A 16,161-nucleotide genomic window follows, 5' to 3' on the forward strand; every position below is an offset into this window, starting at 1 on the left:
AGAACGAGAGTGTACCAACTGCACAGCTAAGGTATACAGAGACATACAGCGAGACACTGGAATGGGAAGAGATATATCGAATTCCCTTCAAAGTAGCTATTGATTCTAGATCCCGTGAATTCCAATACAAGATATTACATAGATATTTAGCGACAAACAAGTTTTTCCACAAAATTGGCCTAGTACCTTCGCCTCTGTGCACTTTCTGCAAAAAAGAAAGTGAGTCTATCGAACATCTACTAATAAAATGTGAATATTCCGACAGTTTCTGGAGAGAACTAATTAACTGGCTAAATACGATAGAAATAAAAATCGAAGCACTATCAGATGTTGACAAAATGTTTGGACTTTGGAACAGACAAGTTGACTTTTATCTTCTCAACTATCTGTTGATCTTAGTAAAACAACACATTTACTCCTGTCGAAATAAAGGATTTCCTCCGTCATTAAAGATTTTTCTCGCAAAAGTTTCCTCAGTATATCATATCGAAACGGTTATTTCCGATTCTAATGGCAAGCGAACATTTCATGACGCCAAGTGGAAGAAATTTATTACAAATAATTGTATTTAGGCCGGCAGCCTAAAAAATGTAACAATTGACGTAGTTTTATTAATATATTAGTAAGTATTTTTTGTATATTAGTATTTTCCTTACAAGTAGTGTTGTTAGTAACAGTATTTCTTGCTTTTTTTCCTCATCTATACTAGCGTTAGTCTATGTAGTTTCTTCTAAAAAAGTAAAAATCAGCGTAGTTTTTATTCATTAATATAAATAGTAAGTATTTTGGGTGTATTAGTATTTTCCTCTTAAGTGGTCTTATTAGTAATAGTATTCCTCGTTTTTTTTTCCATCTGTACTCACGTTAGTTTATTTAGTTTTTCTTTCTTTTATCTGCAAATGTAATTTCAATTGGTATTGTCACTCTTATTTGTAAACTTATATAAATATCAATAAAATACAAAAAAAAAAAAAAGAAAGAAAGAAAAACTATATGACACCAAAATTTTTGCTGAGAGTGGATCCCCTCCCCCTCCCCCCCCCCCCCCAATCAAATAAAGGCCATCCCTACAATTTCGACAAAGAAAAGCAAAGGACAAAGAGCAGTAAAGGCAATAAATAAGCTTACAAGGCTGAGTACAACTTACCCCTGTCCGTCCTTATTTTGTCAGGTTTGTCAAGTCTTGCCAGGCACAGTCCGAAATCCTCGACTTCAGTTTGAAGAACAAATATATCCAATCTGGGACTTTCATACATTTCACTCTCTCGTCGCAAGCCTCTTCCGAGATAAGTTTCGAGAAAGCTACTCGAAAACCTTTCTCCTGGGGAAAGGAATCGAAAACACTCCTAAAGACTTCCCGCGCGTCATGGCCAGCTTTTCCTGCAAGAGAACAGCACTCTCCGAGTACAGTGCTTAACGATTCCCCATTCTTTTCACACACTCTTGTCGTCTCGTTTATCACATTCACCAATGTCTCCTGTATTTATTATTATTATTATTTTTTTTGAAGGCAGGAGAAAGGTCTTCATTGGTTTTGAGTTCATTCAGGGTCCTCGGCCTCTTCACGGATTTCGGCGAGACGTCTTGTTGGAATTGGTTTTCGGGAAATGGCGTGCTTTTTGGTTTTGGCGACACGTCTTGTTGGAATTGGTTTTCAGGAAATGGCGCGCTTTTTGGTTTTGGCGGGCTCGGTGTACTCGGTGGAGCTGGCGGAAAACATGCAGACATATTACCGGTAAACGCGTTGATCCACGACACGATCATTTGGAAGTCTTCGGAATGGATAAATGACAGTTCGTCCAGCGACTTTTGGCGGAGGATTCCAAGCACCAGGCCAAAGGCTGAGGCAACGTACACCTTTTCTGTTCGTCGACTGTCGGCCGAGAACCAACTCGCGGTGGCGGGAACTCCATTGTCTCCGAAAAGATCATCAAACTCTATTTGACGTTATTCGTCAGGAAATACCCGAGAATGACCAAACGAACAAAACCTGGAAGGTTTTCCACTGCACAAAGCCGAATTTAGCGCAAACCACGACTTCTTTGGATCCAACGAAGCAGGCAATACTGTCTGTAACTCCATGCTCCGGCGTCGACAAAACCTGGATCGGACCGGACCGGACCGGACCGGATCACGGATCGGATCACGGATCGGATCATGGATCGGATCACGGACCGGATCACGGATCGGATCACGGACCGGATCACGGATCGGATCAAGGAAAAAAATTCAAAATTTTGTTGAGCAAATTGCAGTAGAGTGACTACTGTGAGCAGAAAGTTTTATTTAATTCAGGTGTGATATTCCTTTATTCTTTTATAATATCAAGCCAACTGGGAGCTGGTCACAGATGAATTTTTTTCAGGCTGTTGGGTTTTGATTGCGATGATCAATCATGTCTTCATATCTTTCTCCGCAGTTCAGATAAATGATATTTCGTGTATTCACTTGCATCAAAGGTAAACTGTCATAAAACGAGTCAGTATGGTAATAATAGGACGAACGTATGAATAGAAACACAAAAACTAAAAACACTAAAAAATTAAACACCTGATGATTTCAAACAATTTCCGTTTTTGAGACAAGTCTATACTTTTACAAGATGTGAGTTTGGAATACGATATTTCGCACTGGAATAAAACGAAACAAACCATTTGTATTTCAAGGAAATATAGCTGTTTTACAAAAAATTCTAGGAATGACATCGATAGTGTGGACGATAACGCAACCCGAGAATAAACAACATTTTAGGAGTTACGTCACGAGTTTTAGAGTTATTTTTAGGGTCGTAAAGAGTTGCCTTTAAATAGAATAAAACCTTAAAATGATCGTGTTCTAGGATAGAAAACACTTAAGAGGCAAGAACAAATCAAAACGGAATGAGGATCGTCAAGGATGGCAAAGATTAACGGGGATTGCAAATGACGAACTTGAAAAACTAGACTAGTTTTTTCAAGATGTGCAAATCGTGACGTAGCTCTTTCAAAACAAGTCATGTCCTTAAGCTTTCGTACGTAAGTTTTCTCATTTAACTGTAACGCCAACTGTAACGCTCACATCTGACACGAAAATGTAGCCGAAAATTAGCCACTGATAACAATTTCAAAAACGAGAATGGGAGGTTCACGCAAGCTTCGAGCCAACTAACGTTCAAATATAACAACATCTGCCTGTTCATTACAATTTAAATTCGTCGTAAATTAGGCGCTTATGTGGCTTTTTAAATGACCTCTTGTCATTCTCTGTAATTAACATGTCATTGCGTCAAATTCGGGATTCTTATTTTCATTTAACATATTTTAGTTTTCCACTTTTATTTTTTATTTATCATTATCTTATAAACGGTTTGATTTTAGTTTTTGATTTTTTTTTCTTTAAAACTTCTTTTTTTCCGTGATCCGATCCGTGATCCGATCCGTGATCCGATCCGTGATCCGGTCCGTGATCCGGTCCGTGATCCGATCCGTGATCCGATCCAGGTTTTGTCGACGCCGTCCATGCTCTCCAGAAGCCACTGACAATGTTTCTGTCGATAAATCCCGCTGTATATATCCAAACGTGGCGCCAGTTTACGATAACAGTATCATATAAAGTTAAATCCAGTTATGTCCATTGTAGAGCTGGTTGTACTTCTACATGTACGAGCCATATTAACGATAACAAGGTTAATATTTTTTCACCTTTACGCTCGCTCGTGTGTTAAAGGAGTAAACCGCATGCCAGAAAATGTGGGATCCCGAGAAACCAAACGTTCCATCAAGCCAATAAATAGACGCTAACTTACCTTTTTACAAAAGCCGGTCGGACAGCGGGAAAATATGGTAAATGTTTCTTTATTCATGGGTCGGTCAACACACGGACGAATACACGGCCGCGAATCAGCTGCGGTCATATCGCTCAGAGTAATATTTTGCTTTTTTAGGTGTGAGGAAAACTAACCTGCGATTAAACGCTTTTTTGCTAGCGAAAGCGGGGACTTTCATTCGGAAAAAAGCCTGATCACTAATTAAAATCAGAGGACGATAACTCCCTTTAATTTATTCAAATAGTACCTTCTATTCACGTAAGTTAAAAACACCAGCGCTAATTCTCTATTAATTTTTCATTACGCTCTTCTTTCGCTCCCTGCGGTCTGAATGCCTGTCCATATATCTTTATTAAGTACAGACCAAAGTAGGTAACTGGCACAGTGTCCAGCAGTGAAGAGCTATCTGCCATGAAAGTTTGAGAATCGAATTTCTTATTGATTCGACAAAATCTGTCAAGCGGTGACGTGTGAATGATACGTTACATTCGTTTGCCAAGGTCTCCGAAGCATCGTATTGCGCGATCCATCAACGCTTGTATTGTATTATATTGCGTAATCGGGTAACTTTTGTGTACCCATGGCCGCCGGAAAAAACCAGTTGCTAAGGCTTGCGGGTTCTCATGAGGGGTAATACATGTGGGCACCACAAGCCCCGGGAAAATATATGACAGCGATTCGCAAATAGACTACGAGTAGTTCCTCTTTAGCTTAGTCAGTCGTGCGTGACGCGAAAGAAATCTGCGAGGAGAAATGGCCCGTTTCTCGCCCCCTCCTCAACCCCCCTTCCCCTCCCCCCGTCCAACATCATCATCATCATCATCATCATCATCATCATCATCATCATCATCATTATTTAAAAACACAGGAAATACATCAGGCATTAACAGTTTAATATAAAAGCTACAACTTATTACGAAAGACTATGTATACAGATTAATCTTCTATAATTTAAAGGATTTCGCGCGATAATTTTTTCGCGCGGTTTTCTTTCGCGTCTCGCGCGAAAGCCAAAACGGAAGTGTTTTAAATGTTGCAAATGGTTTGTTTCTTTGGTTTGGTTTGGTTTGCTATCTGTCTGATAGCAGACAGCTCCGGCGAAATGTCTAATAAGAAATCCCTCATCATCTCTTGTTTTCTTGTGGTAGATTAAATGAGACTTTCTCGGGAGCTGAAATGAGAGACAAGAAAATGGCCATCTGGTATTAAAACAAAGTTATGAATAGTTTGATTTACAACCTTTTTAGGTTTGTTCATAAACACAACTCATTCATCTACTGAGAATTCATCTATGTTTTAAGTGAAGGCTTTGTTCTTTTATGAAATATTACCGGGCAGAAGATGTAGTTAGGGCTTCAACATCCAATTTGTCCTGACAATATTTAACAATATTGTTACACAATAAGGTGATAACAATACAGAAAATTGTCCACTAATAGATTCTCCCAACAAATCACACATTCTCATGTATGGAGTCGCAGAAGCAAATACTTACCGCCAATCTGAAGTGGTTCTTGTGTTTCTGGTGAAGTTCCCGAGTGAAGTGTTCTGCTGTTGGTTTAGGGAGTTTGCTCTCTTCATCCAGAATGTCTATGATTCCTGTCTATTTGGCTTCAATCAGATCTGCAATGCATTGGTACAGTTGACGGACATTGTAATCCTTATTTATTTTGTAAAACAATAGAAGTGTAATTCGGATGGACCACGCAATGGACTCTCTAGATCTGACAGCAAAAGACACTTGGTGCAAAGTAACCATTCAGTTAGGTGGAGAGCAGCATGAGAAACAGGATAAGCAGGGAGAACAGTGAAAGAAGAAACACTAAAAAAAAATCCCAAGGAATTTCCTACTTCTACAAATTCTGTTTTCCATGTGCTGCTCCCCTACTAACTGAAGGCCTGAAATAGTATTCGTTGACCCTGATACTAAATATAGAACGTTTTTGCCGTTGCTGCCTTCTTCAGAGTAATTAGTTTAATTTATCTAGTTTAATTGGTATCCCACAGTATTTATTTTCATCTATGGAAGTGACCCAGACCTTCCATATCACAGTAAGTGGCAATTAAAAGTTCTGTGTACAGTGCAATCCCCTTGCATGGGTTGCTACATGTAGTCCATTCTAGATTCCTTTTGTTGGTTAACCTTACAGAGAGGCACTATGATAGTGCAAGAGTAATTAAAACTGTCTTCCTTAAGAACACAACACAGTGTAGCACAATGATCTGGGCAGAAGCAGGTGGGTAACACAATGACCTGGGTGGAAGTGGGGGAGGGTGGGTAACAATGACTTGGATGGAAGTAGGTGTGGGTAAAACAATGACCTGGGTGGAAGCGGAGAGTAACACAATGACCGTGGAGGAAGTGGAGAGTAACACAATGACTTGGATGGAAGTGGGTGTGGGTAAAACAATGACCTGGGTGGAAGTGGAGAGTAACACAATGACCGTGGAGGAAGTGGAGAGTAACACAATGACTTGGGTGGAAGTGGGGTCGGGGGGGGGGATTGGGTAACACAATGACCTGGGTAAAACTGGGGAAGGGTGGGTAACAATGACCTGGATGGAAGTGGGTGTGGGTAAAACAATGAGCTGGGTGGAAGTGGGAAAGTGAGAGTGTTGTACTTTTTGGAGCGTAAACTCACCAATGCAATCTTGATTGTCAACAAATGTAACAGTTTTGACTCCCAGACCTTCCTTGTCATAGAGCTCTTGCTCCTGTTATTAGCACAAGAGAGAAAAAACTGCATCACACTTCCAGGTAAACAAAACTTCAAATAAAACAGCAATGTATCGAAAAAGAAATGAGGATGACAATGATGAAAATGACGAAGGTTACTTTGATGATGACGATACTGACGATGATAATGACAATGACGATGCTGTGTGCGAACACATGTAGACCGGTCAAGGTACCACCTGGCATCTAATAATTCATGCCCTTGCAATATCTTGTTTATATCTAAACTTACTTGTTTAAGAATCCTATCATTAAAAAGCTGTTAGAGTTTCTCATTGCAGTAATTGATGCAAAACTGTTCAAAGCTATTGAATTCATAATATTCTGTACAAAAGGAAAACAATCATTAGCACTGCTCCACAGTCCTATGCAGTAGTACACTGCTGCTAGCTGATGATATTTGAAGAACTGGATGGACCAGCCCACAGACATCAATGTTTCACTTAACATCTGCACTTTCAGAACATTCACAAATGTACATTTCCTGCAACTCAGACTAGGTAAACAAAATTGAGCTTTATTAATGTGCTTGTGGACTGAGCTGAATTAGACCAGAGGGGTAGACATTCCCCCACAGTATGATGAGGTTCGTGCGCCTGCTAAATTTTTGCGCAGATGACTTGCAAGTAGCCACAAGAAGTTGCTGCCTTGGAGATGCAAAAAAGAAGTTCTTGCGTGTGCATTATTTTTGGGCTGTAACAATAATAATAATAATAATAATAATAATAATAGTAATAATAATAATAATATTTATAATGTGCAAATTTCATAAAATGTTCAAATGTGCATGACAAAATTAAAAACGGAATAAAAAGGCTAAAAAGCTAAAATTACAATTAAAAGTAAACTGTACATGTATAGCTTTCAGTCAATCACATCATTTAAGAAGGCTAAAAATTAAGGGATGACAACATCACTAAATAAACTCACCAAAGCCAGCAATGTCCAACACACCAATGAAAGTGAAAGAATTCTTAAAAGGAAAGCACTGGTTAATCTGGCTGACAATATGGTCAAACAGCTTGGTGTAAAGAGCTTTTGCCAAAGCATCTCGGGCAGCACAAGCCTGTTCTGGTTTCAGCGGCACTCTGCAAAAAACAAACAACAGCAAAAACCTGTTAGAGTAAGCCTTAAATAACTAGAAATTGTGTGAATTAAATGTACATTAAACTATTTCAATTTGAATTAAGATTAATGTATTAATTCTCATCAGTGACAGAATTAATAAACAAGCACAATATTATTTACATTGATTACTGCTGAAACCCACAAGGGTTTATGTTACAATATTGTAGTATGTAGTGAAAGGATGAAACGATAGCTTCTAGCTAGGTGAATTATTTTGATGGCTAAAGCATTATTTACAATGTTAGGCAAGCAAAACTTACATTTACTGTATGTACAATTTATTACATGTATATTTGAAAATTCTAAACATCAATAGTGCTGAGGTAATAACTGGTACCTAGCATTCTAAAATGTGTTTAATATTTTATTATGGATTAATGGATTACGGTGTTAATTTTGATTAGTGGTCAATGGTTAAAAGCAAATTAAAATGATACAGACAATATTTGGTGTTGATGTTGAGCAGACCTCATGTGAGACCCTCCAGCTGACATCATTCTTGTGGTTAATGACATCTTTAACTCTTCAGGTGACACATCCAACAGCTGTGCAGCGATACTCAAAGAGTTTGTACTTTTAGGTGACACCACCGAGCCACCTGAAAAAATATTAAATAAGAAAAAAATGAAAACATTAGATTTTAATAAATAAAATTAATACAAGTACATATAAGGTACCGGTCAAATGTAAGTTGACAGTCACTCGAGTCGCGACTCTAGAGGCGGTAAGCGACTCTACATTTGTAAATCAGTTGGCTTATTTAAATCGATTGTTTTGTCCCTCGGTTGAACTTCTTTCGATGTGGAGTTAATCGTCGTTCATTTCAGAGTAATAACAGAGTGTCTCAAAACTCGATACTCGAAACTTGAAACTCGAGCCTCAAAACTCGATTCTCAATTCTCGAAAGGATCGAGTATCAAGGATCGAGTTTTGAGTCAAGACTGTCAACTTACATTTGGCCTGTACTGTATTTCATTAGCTCAAATTATGGGAGGATATACATTAAAGAAAATTTGACTTATAAAATTCATGTTATTTGTATCATATGTAATAAAATTACTACAAAATCTGTGGAGCTCACTTTTTAAAAGAATATATTTATCAGTTTGCAACTAGAAGTTAATAGCCTAGTAAACACAGTGTTACATTATACACTGAGCCATGTAATGCTACATGTAAATGTTTCACCTGTCAGATTGAAACAAATTGACGAGAAAAATGCAGGAAGTTACAAACATACTACAGAACAGTTAATTTGTGTAAAATATGATTGCGATTAAATTTGTTTCGTGTAGTTCTCAAGTTAACAGGCCCCATCTGTTAATTTTGTTCATTTTCACCACCAGTTTGAATCACACAGGTTCTAAACTTGCCACTGCACACCTTCAGTGTCTCCACTGTCCTCAAAGGCAATATTTCCAACATGAAGCACAGCAGCAACCACTTTGAAAATATTTGCTTTCTCCTCCTCTGAAAATCCCACTCTGTTCATGGACTCCTCCATTCTGCGATAATCAGATTTGTCATCAAGATTTGGGTCTTTGATGGATCCTTGTTTCAAGTACTATGAGACGGGAAAAAAAGAAAAATATTCACACGAAGGGCTTGGTGAAAAAGTTGATACAATGTCTTTGCCATCATCCTACACAAGCAAGCTATGCTTTTTTTACAACAGTATTTCAGATTTTCCTGAATGTATATACTTTTCAATCAAAAATACAACATGCAAGTAATAGGAAACTGGACTCCATGCATACATGAGACTTGTGAATCTACATGACTCTACTAGCTGCTACATGTATAACCTACATGTAATCAGAGATACATGTAGTAGCTTTGAACCTGACACTCAGACCCAACAGTATAATCACATGAGTTTTGTAGACAGAGATATAATAGATGTCGCACATGACATCACAGCAGCCGTATAACTGTAGCAAAGCAACGAAAGAGTCATGTTGTGTACTAAACCAATCTTGTGGAAGTTTGAACTCTTTTCATATGGTTACATACAAGTTACACTTTCTTGCATTCCAATATATTTGCATGGTTGCTGGCCCTATGAAAAATGCTCCGTAATAAATATTGTGCTTTCAACTTACCAGAAAATCTTCTGCTTTTGTTATTCCAAGTTTGGATTTCAATTGTTGAGGTGCTCCTGCACAGAGTCTGTAAAACACATGATAATTTCTCTCTCCTTTACTTTGCTTGCAGATCCGAGACTTCTCCAGAAGATAGTGTGAAATGAACCCACCAACAACTGTGACCTGTTAATTATTAGGAAAAGAGAAAGATTTTAAAAATAAAAAGTTTTTGTACTCAGCATCTACAATGATGATAAGCTTATTAAATTTTTGAAAATTTAAGGTGGCTCTGAACTCCCTTCACAGAATTTTCTTAAACTCTGTAAAAAGCTGCGTCTTATCATGCTTATCACAATTCAAAACTAAAAATTTGGTCACAGAGCTTGTTTTTGAGTTATAAGCACTTGAAGCTAAAATTAAGGGTGTTTTCAACAAGTTGCATTGTTACTATGGTAACCTATTATATAAAAAGGATGACCGCAACCTGTTAACTTATGATTGGGCATTTGTGTGATACCATAACGATTAAATAATAATTGTATGTATCATCACCTGTTAAACAGAGATAGTATTCATCCTTCAAAGCACAGCTATTAGAAAAGTGCTGGAAACTGTTACCAGCCCCCTTTATTAATATTAGATATTATTATTTTTTTATCATACCTTTTCATTAAAGTGAACTTCCACATACTTCCCAAACCTACTGCTGTTAATGTTACGTAGTGTCTTGGCATTTCCAAAAGATTCGAGCAAGGGATTAGCTGTTGAGAAAAGATGAAACTTAGGCCAATTCTAGCCCAGTAAATAAAGATCACCACTAAAAAGGGAGTTTTTGGACTGGAGGCTGTCACTTTATGAATAACCCATTAGTTCCTGTGCTGGCTGTAATTGGCCATGACAAGCATTGGCCTTTTTTTCACTTCTGACATCATCACCTTTGACCAAAACTGGCATCTTCACTAATTTACTCAATCTCCATGCTTTTAACTCATCTGATTATTCATTAACTGTTCAGACCAGAACATTTTATTTATTTAACACTAACTGCAGTACATACTCCCCAGAAAAAGTAAAGAATTCCGAAACCTTTAATATTAACGCACACTCTCTATTTTATGTTTATTAGCGACACAAACTGCACCTTCAATAATCCTCTGCTCAATGCGACCTTGATCACCTGACCCCCAGGATTCTGTCAGATACCTGTAATAATATCATACATGCGCAGGTACAGTGTATGTTATGTTCAAGAATAACTTTATACAGGGTTGCCATTAAGTTTTGAGTCAACTGTAGCCTTAATCTTCAAATTTGTAATAAACTTGTTACCTTTTAGGTAAATTGTATTGACTTTAGTCCAGTTCACCCGTAACATCAAGGCCCCATCAAACATATTCAGCTGTAGCAGGTGTTACGGGTTACAGCCCTTATTGACAACCCTGATATAAATTTCATGGTACATGTATTGTACTTGTAGGAGTATTATTATTACAAGCTGTCAACTGGTTACAAGTTCTATAAAACATGCTTCTGATTCACACACCTAAGAATATACTTAGTTGATTCCGTTTTTCCAGCACCACTTTCACCTGTCAGTGAACAAAAAAGAAAAACAATAATTATCAACAGGGTTTGGCAAATTTATTTAAACAGACAGAATGTGTACAATTATGTACATGCAAGTGAACCTAGTACATATATCATGATTGAGCAAATAATGAAGAACTACTGTACACATAGAAACACTGGACAGAAAGATTACTGAACATCAGTTACAGAAATAATTGTACTAATAAAGCCAGCATGACACCTAATTCCTGAAGATCGCACAGTCAGGGACACAACTTGCAACAACAAAACAAGACCACCTACCACTGACAATCAAAGACTGACTCTGCTTGTATGCTCTCATGTCTCTGTAAGCCTTGTCACCTGAGAAAAAAATAAAGAATTATAATTTTTGTAGTGCCACTTCCAATTGTGCAACAACACACCAGGATGCTGTAAAGCATTTGAATGACTTGAAGCAGAGAAGATGCAGCATGATTGTAGAATGTACAATGTAGCCTACCTGAATAAATTCTGCACCTGCCCTGCAGCATACAGGAACATGAGTTTATTTCATTTATTGGCAGATTTTAAAGGAGTGAACTAAGGCAAGCATATGGTCCCCCAAGTTCTTAAAAATCCACCCCTGCTAAAGAACAACATTTTTGCCTCCCAAAATATAATCAGGCAGAAACAAACAGTGTTCTGAGTGTCACACTGATACTCAAGATCCTAATATTGAGAGTTTGAGCTCTTTCTGGGCAAGCTAGGATGCCTGTACTACACATATGAAGCAAAACTCTGCGTAACACTACCATAAGCCAGTTATTTCAGAATGCCAAAAGTGGTAGTACATATAATGCTTTCTGTATAAATTTTTACATTTCTCAAACCTCGTTGCACTGAAAGCTGAACACTGTGCATTACGTCCACGGCTTTTACTTTCAACTGGTACATGTTATTATAAACTTATTTATAAGAAGTATGAAATCCTCACCAATGGCAAACACATGTGGCGGTAACACACCCAGCGACTTTCCATGATACTGTTTAATTTTCTCCTTTGAGTAAAGTTCTTTTACCTCATGATATGGGTTGACGGCGAGCAAGATGTTAGCAACATAGGTCTGTAAAATAAACGCAAAAACCATGATCAAACTTATAAATAGTTACGTGTATATGTTAATTTTACACATCTGGTCACATGCACTAGGCTACCAGGTCTGGCTTTGGATGGCACTTTCCCATGCACAATTCGATACATCCCTCAGTTTAGATACTATCAAAACTAGTGCAGTCACATACATGTACTATGTAGTATAAAGAAAGTTCAAACTTACATATATCTTGTCTTTTTGGTATCTAATTTTCAAGTTGTGCAGTAATGTGGCTTCATTGAGGAACATCAAAGAACCTGTAAAAAAATTAACCAGTATTTAGCAATTATCTCTTTTGTTTTTACTGGATGTGGCCTCTCAGAAAGCACTGTCACATATCACTCAGGACCAAAAGAGCCCATGTTTGTATCTCTTGCAGTCATGCCCCCAAAATTGATTGCTCTCCTACAGGACCCAGTTCTTCAAAGGGTGGATAACATTATCCACTTGACAAATCTTTATACAATGGATAAGTGTCGACAAAACAAACTACGCTATCTACTAGATAGTGTGTTGTCCAGTGAACAGTGTTATTCACCCTTTGAAAAACCACAGCCAGGGACGTACTTTGACGAATTTTTCTCAAATTTCAGATAAACATCCCCGTCTACAAAAGAAAGCAAAATAAACTGCAAAGCTATGAATCATACTGGCAGCTACACATTTAGGGCTATTCTCCTTGACAACCACTCTCTAACCCCCTACCCCTCCTTCTCCCTTGTCCCCCCCCCCCCCCCCCACCCCATCATTACCTTCCAATTGTCAAGACTTTTTGAAAGGGAAATGTATATCTATAAAAATTAGAGGCTTGAACCATTGACATCTTGTAATCTTATTACAAGTACACGTCCATGCATGTGTACATTTCTGAATGAATTCATTTCTGAGGGGTCCACCATGTCAAGGGAAAAATTAGACTGTAAAGATAAATATCCATTGTTGATATTTTTTGAATTTTGTTTCACTTTTTTTTTTAGTTTTCGTTTAGCAAGTTTGGCTTCTTTATTTCTTAAATAAATTGTCCAACCAGCGGTCCAAATCTTATCAATTTTTTACAAAAATATTCCAAACTATAAATTCACTCAATTTACATGTTCCTAAAACATGTCATTAGGGACTGTAGCGGCCCGTGTCAGAGAAGTAGATGATCTCATATGCACAGGAGAATACACGGTTATCTTTAGTGAATGCAAGAGACAGTGCGATGAGTAAAGATTAGGGAAAAATTCATTTGCTACTGAAGCATTGATTTTGAGCGAATATCGTCAAAACATCTGCCACGATCTTCAAATTAAAGTGAAAAATGCGATAACAAACCGAACTTTAATATTCACAAACGATTTAAGCTTACCTCGCATAAAGAAACTTTGTAACGATAAAAATCTACACTTAACGAAATTAGGCGCATATAATCTACAGTTTTAAGCTTTAGTATTTCGTGCGATTCATCGTCTATGATTCGATCGAATTCAAATAAAATTAAGCTTAATATTTGCCCAGAGGCTTAACAAACTTAAAAATATAACTCACAGTTGTCTTCGAAGTCTCTTGTATTATCCTTCTCCGACGGGAATACTCGATCGTAAGCAGCCGTAACGACCTAACGGAAGAGTGCACAAATAGCCTTCACCTTGATGATTTAAAACGAAATAACACTTTCCCTATGAACTGTGGAAAACAATGAGGTTTCTCAGAGCTTTTCCACAAACCTTCCCTTTAGCACCATCCACTTCAACAGTGATCGTATCAGATCCAAGATCGACGATTTCGCCCAGACGAAAGCCATGTTCGTTGTCAGGGACCCAAACTTTTTTTCCACCATCCATGGTGTCCTAAAACCTTGAAATACCGACGAACATACCAATTTATTAAATAGGAAGTATTCTAATGCGTCGGCGAAAGTAGCTTAACGCCAACCAAGCGACTTTATTTTTTGCCGGGTCGCGTTTGTGGTCACGTGAATAACCGAATGACGTCATAGCAACAAGGAACTTCTAGACGCTCTCTGTGAAATATCGTGGGCTGATAAGCATATCGTCTTTTACAAGCCCTTAAAAGTAAGCCGGGCTTGATTGTATCACTAACTTGCTTTATTTTCTCGCAGTAGAATAACCTGTGCTCAGGCGTTCTTTTTTTAAAGAAACCACCAAAGAAGTACGCAGTCAAAAGAAAAATAAATTTGAAATTTCACAAAAATGAAAATTTCGAATTCGTGACATCCTGCCACACTTAGCAGACTTCCTTCCACGTTATCTTGTATTTCTTCGATTCCTCAAATATTTGTTTTCTTTTGGAGGCGTAATTAAAGAAATATAGTATGTAACCGAAAAAGAGATCTTCCGATAATCAGCCTTGTCCGTTTTAAGTCTTTTTTAAAGTAATTGTCGAAATTATTGTCGAAATTGTTACATCCCGCTAAAAACAAGCGGAAGGTATAGCACAAAAATTGATTGTTTTGTCTTTGAAGAAGCCTTTACGGGGTTTTGGTTTTCCAGCTGAGTAAACAACAGGGATACGTGGCATAAACAAATGGAAAGATCGAAAGAATTTCTTTGTTTATCCGTAAAAAGGCCTTTGCATTGTTTTGTTCAGTCATTTTTATTGATTGAAGTACTGCAATTCTTTCTGGAAAAGGATTGAACCGTGAACTATGTCGAGATTGAAGAGCGAGAAATTTAGTTTGAAATGGTTTAATAACTGCTTTTATGCCAAGATGATTGGCCGGTTAGTTGTCGTCAGTTCAATTGAATTCTTCTCTTTGAATAAACAATCGCACGCGCGCGCGTAGCATTTCCAAGTGCATCTGCGCCATAACACGGGTGTGATCATGGATAGCAAAGAGATGAAGAGGTTTTCCCGAAATGTCCCTGTCAAAAACGAAACATAAGCACTTTCCGTAAGTTAACTTTATCGACGAATGCAATTCAAAGTGGCACACAGCGCTACACAGCAACAAGTTGTTTTTATTTTCAGTAGCCTGCGTAGCAGGCGTATAAAGGGTAGGGGATGGGGGAGGAGGAACAGAATTCGGGGGAAAATTCTCTTGCTCCTCCCCCACCCCGTCCCTTTTATACGCTTGCTACGCAGGCTATATTTTTAGTTGTCGGCTGACATTTTAAAAATTCTGTTCTCAGTTGAGATTATCAGTTGGGGTTAGGGTTATAGTTAGGGTTATAGTTAGGGTTAGGGTTAGAGTTAGGTTTAGGTTTAGGTTTAGGGTTAGGGGCTAGGGTTAGGGTTAGGGTTAGGGTTAGTGTTAGGCTTAATTGTCAGCTGAGCTGGAGAAAATTTTAATTTAAATGTGTGGAGGGATTAGACCTTTTTACCTGTGCGACGCTTTACGACTGATTCATTTAAACAAAAAAATAAGCCCCTCCGCTCGATCCTCATGCCGAATTTCTTAACTATGCGAAGTTTCATTGCCGGAAACATAGTTCCCCTACACTAACTATGATTAGAATCCACTGCAAACTCATGAAAATATAGGACCTTAACTTGCCTGATTTTACAAAGAAATGTATGTCAGGTGCAAGTCTTGTCGCCCTGCCTGGAATACACTTCTTTGTAAAAACTGGTAAGTTTGGGACCACATATGTTTACGAGGTGGTAACGGATTCTTATGAAAGTTAGCATATTAATAAATTTCGGAATGATAATTGACCTATAGGTGTGGTCTGCTGTTTCCGTATGAGACACATAAAA

General features: G+C 37.9%; 1 pseudogene across 1 annotated transcript; it reads right to left on the reverse strand.

Moving 5' to 3' along the window:
• Window positions 1–4,623: 4,623 nt before the first annotated feature.
• Window positions 4,624–14,436, reverse strand: LOC149117527 (unconventional myosin-VI-like; annotated as a pseudogene). Its single transcript, XR_016203690.1, has 16 exons — window positions 14,169–14,436; window positions 13,990–14,059; window positions 12,643–12,716; window positions 12,300–12,429; window positions 11,627–11,686; window positions 11,298–11,343; window positions 10,896–10,957; window positions 10,418–10,515; window positions 9,773–9,937; window positions 9,054–9,234; window positions 8,139–8,268; window positions 7,473–7,630; window positions 6,775–6,866; window positions 6,448–6,520; window positions 5,301–5,428; window positions 4,624–4,976 (listed from the first exon to the last, which is right to left on the reverse strand). The product of XR_016203690.1 is annotated as an unconventional myosin-VI-like (transcript).
• Between the last annotated feature and the right edge of the window lie 1,725 nt (window positions 14,437–16,161).

This window comes from Orbicella faveolata, unplaced genomic scaffold (assembly GCF_042242905.1).
Source record: "Orbicella faveolata isolate gen_17 unplaced genomic scaffold, um_ofav_v1 contig_12, whole genome shotgun sequence".
In the NCBI taxonomy this organism is placed as follows: domain Eukaryota; kingdom Metazoa; phylum Cnidaria; class Anthozoa; order Scleractinia; family Merulinidae; genus Orbicella; species Orbicella faveolata.